Source organism: Paramormyrops kingsleyae, chromosome 15 (assembly GCF_048594095.1).
Source record: "Paramormyrops kingsleyae isolate MSU_618 chromosome 15, PKINGS_0.4, whole genome shotgun sequence".
Classification (NCBI taxonomy): Eukaryota; Metazoa; Chordata; class Actinopteri; order Osteoglossiformes; family Mormyridae; genus Paramormyrops; species Paramormyrops kingsleyae.
In genome coordinates this window covers 17348849-17353388 of record NC_132811.1, presented here as the reverse complement: position 1 = coordinate 17353388, position 4540 = coordinate 17348849, and positions in this window count along the sequence as shown.

The window sequence follows — 4540 nt, the reverse complement described above, 5'->3', positions numbered from 1 at the left end:
GGAAAGGAAAGGAAAGGAAGGAAAAGCATCACCGACGGGAAAGACGCCGATGAAGCTCAAATGGCGCGGGTTGTGCCACTTGGATTAAAGAAAAAACTAAGTTAAACTAATAGTACCGCAGAAAAGGGTTCCACCCAGTATAGAGTCCTTAATGTGTTTCGCATATTGTATTTAAGTGACGCTCTTTAAAAACTATTTGAAATGACTGAAGCATGAGTATCAAACATCTAATTTATGCTAGCGTTCACACCACATTCTACATTTTGCATACGAAAATAATGGCAGTACAAAATCAGCTAATTGGATTGATGTGGAGGCATCTGCAGCCACCTAAACTACGGTCCCGCATCTGAAATCACAGCCCTGACATGAAGTGAACGTTATAGCCTGTAATATTTACTCCATGCGACATAAAGCATTGACACTCGTACATAATACTCTAGTGCAGGGGTCTCAAACTCCAGTCTTGGAGGGCCGGAGCCCTGTGTAGCTTAGTTCTTTCCCTGTTCCACCACAAATAATTCAGTTCAAGAGCTGTGTGGTAATTAGCACAAGGAGTTGAATCAGGTGTGTTAAATGAGGGTGAACCAAAAACTGTGTAGGGCTCTGGCCCCCCAGGACTGGAGTTTGAGACCCCTGCTTTAGTGTTTGCTATAGATCAAGAGGTGGGGGCAATGTGATGGGGGGCACCTCTCAAAAATGCAGATGGCAGATCATTGTTCCCTTTCTGTCTAACTGGTACGCCATTAAATCTGCATTTTACCAGATAAGCGGGGAAGTGTATCGGCAAGGGTCTGGCAACATGATCACGATACAGGGATTGTGATTCAAGAAATTGCAATATTGTAAGCAAAGCGATATATAGCAATTTTTTTTTCAATCTAATTTTAGGGAAACAGTTGTACTATAAAGAACACACCACCATATGCATGAAATCTAAAAAGTACTTTTTAATGCAATCAGAACAGTGGGTCAGTGTTTGCATTTAGCACAGTCCCTGTAACATCCAATATCAATAATAGATAGATAGATAGATAGATAGATGGGATGAGAACCTGAGTGCAGCCATGTGGCAGGTGATACCTCAGCACCACACTAGTCCAAATGGACCAGTGTGACTTTTTTTTCCATTGGCTGGAGTGTCAATCCTGCCACCAACCCCCAAGTTATTCCCAGTTAGTTGGAAGACCTCCTTATAGGGCTGGATGCAGATTAACATCATACCCTGGACAAAGCAATTGCATGTTAAGGGCCTTTCTCAAGGGGCCAATGGAGTAGAATCACTCCGGGCATTCACGGGATTTGAACCAGTAACCTTCCAGTTTTCTGGCACAGATCCCTGGCCTCAGAGCCACCACAGATAAATATGTAGATAAAATAAAATAAAATAAATAAATAAAAATAAAGAATAAAATGCTAGTATTGTAAGCAAAGAAGCACATCACTGTTACATTTCACAACAAATGAGTGGTACTGGAGAGCTCCAGGTTATATGCCTGTGCACGCCGCCATCTTGGTTCATAGTTCTCGGCTTACCTTGTTATGCTGCAGTGGAACAGTGGCTGAAGATAGATTACAACATTGCTATCTAGCAGTTCGGACTTTAAACATAACATAAAATGCACAATCTGCCACAAATCTTTGCATGTAAACTTTTAATTAAAAATTGATACACTGTTTTTGAGAATTGATACAGTATCCAAAATCATAATATCCAGGTTTGCCAACTTTGGTCAGCTGGCTTGCATGAGATTTTCAATTCAAGATTCTGCACACACATGTACATGTATGTAAGAGTTTTATTATCTTGTAAATAGTCTGTAGGGTTTGTAGACTGCCCTGACACTTTTGGAGTAGCTAATATTAGGTTTATAGAGAATCTGAAAGCGCGAGTGTCACGCCATATACATGAGAGTTGGCAACTCTGAATATCGTGTGAAGTTTATCGATGTTTTCTCGTACCCCTAATTATAAGCCATTTGCTATAATTAATATGATATGTCACGACTCTCAGGTTAAAAACATTTATTGCCTTCATAATACCAGTTCTGTGACAGAACACCCCAGCCTGGGCTGCCCATCCACCATGCCAGGTCTGCTGCCCTCTGGCCCCCAAGACAGACAGCCCCAACACTGCCGGGAACAGGGAACCAGGGGGACTTGGGCCGCTGACTGGATGGACAGCACCAGGATGAGGTGAAACAGAGGACAGGAGAACATGAACCAGGAACCTAAAGGGGCAAAACCCCCAGAGACAGGATGCCAGCAGCACAGCAACCCAGCTGTGGAACGAGGGCCACCTAGGATCATGTAGCCTCAACACAGAAACTGGCCAACCAGAACCCCAAGGCCAAATTCCAGTCAAAGACCATAAACCCCAAGGTACCTTAATCCACCAAGCCAATAACTGCTGGCTACTGATAGGCACAAAGAAAATGAACCTACATAGATAAGCCCCAAAAACCAAACCAAACCTCTGCCAAGGTTACAATCAGCCCACTGCTCCAAGAGCAATGCTGATGACTGAGCAGTGAATTTAAGTTTGGGCTTTGAATGAACCCAACCCAGAGCAGGCTCAATTTCCTGATTAATTAGAGGCAGGTGAGACAGTGATACATTATTAGTAGCTAATACCTGGTTAGTCAGATAAATTATGATCCAGTCTACATACTGTGTATGGATTTTAAGACCAGAATGAGGGATGCCACATATTGGCTGAGGTAGGTGAAAGGAAGAATTACAATGTACTCCTGCAAATAGCACATAAAGTATTTACCATTATTGGATCCTTCCCTCCTTTCTGTTCTTCCTCTCGTATTCTCCCCTTCTTTTCCCTACTCCTTTTCACTTGTGCTGTCGTGACACATCCTCCCCTATGCTCTGCTGTATCTGCATTTCCTGCATTTATGCTTTAATAAACATTAGAGTTTTACGTCCCAGAAAGCCATGCACAAATTAAAGATTAAATAACGTAGTTTGTATCATTCTCCTCGCAGTGTCTTTTCCAGTAATTCTGTTTAATATTCAATCTACTCTATGACAACTGTAATAAAAGATTATGCTGTATAAACTGACTGTAAATGGAGATAAATTCTCCATTGTAGGCTGAGAGTCTTTCTCTGCCGTAGACCACATAATCCGTCTTCAGTCTGAAAAAGTGCTTCCTTAGTATGTTTTGTCTTTCTTGCTTTCCTTAATTACATGGCAAGGCACCAGTATGTCACTTATAAAAGTGATTTACGAACAATTAGTGCCTAATGTGCGTGTATTTGGGCGAGCTTTTGATGGAGATGTGTATATGTTTTCTTTACATTTCCTGACATCCCCCAACATTGGAAGACTGCATTTGTCATTGTTTGGACTTTCCTGTTTTTCAAATCATGGCTTGAAATAATGGATTTTTCCCCCCCCCCCCAGTAGCGTGATGTTGGACCTAATAATACCGTCAGCGTGTTGGCTGAGATAGCGTGTTTGATGCCCCCAGAGTTTTGGGGTCGCCATATTGCTCTCGATTTGGGAGCCCAGCATCCATATCAGCATTACAGAAACAGTGTGGTCCATTTTATTCTGAGCCTTACTGTATGTCCCCGGCCCTGCAGTGAAGTACTGCAAGGTTGAGGAATGTTTGTGTCTGTGTATAATGCCACAAATAGCAAGTCACCTTGAGAGGTACTTCCTGTTTCCTGTGTTCATAGCTACGGGCTGCCTCACCAAGCCTGTTCCCGTTTACAGCAGACATGTGCGTGTCCTCACACTCCTCTGGCACCGCCGTCCATGCCGAGGCCCTAACCAGAGGTGACGCAGTGGGTGGAGGTCCTGGCCATTGAGTAGAGGGAGCAGGGGAAGGAAATGGCGGCCGAAAGTATGCATTTGGGTCTGAGCACAGCATGGCTCTCCAGCCGACCCCTGCCACACACACACGGATCCTATCACTCTTAAAAGCTTTTGTTGAGCATGTTGTACCTAATCTTGGTCTACATTGGGTTAAATGATGCACAGTACTCTGCAAAAGTACATCTTAGGCAGCCAGAAAAATTATGTTTAAATGGTCTTTATGTTGGTGTAAAACTATGACATTATACCTGTCAAAGTGTGTCAGCTCAGCCATTTCGAACCCTCTGCTAAAACCACCCTGTTATTTTCAGCAACGATTCAACACACCCATGTGTTTTTTTACTCGACCACTAGCTCATCTCATATTTGTATCTCAATGACTTATTTAACTACAGTAAGTTAATTAATTAAGTGAGCTGGTGGTGACATTTAATAAATCCATGTAACGGCTGAGGTGCCCCTGAGGAGAGGTTTGGACCTGAAGTGGTGATCATCTAACTATCCAACTAGATATCAGTAACTTTCTGGTGAACAGAAGAAAATTGTACTAGATTTTATTGTTACTCTTATATGTTCTGTTGTTAAATAGTTTTTTTTTTGTTCTGAGCAAAAATGCATTTACTACCTAGATAAATAGCTTTAAACATTTATTTTGACTGTCTAAGACTTTTGCACAGTGCTGTAGATGAATGCAGACCCAAGATCT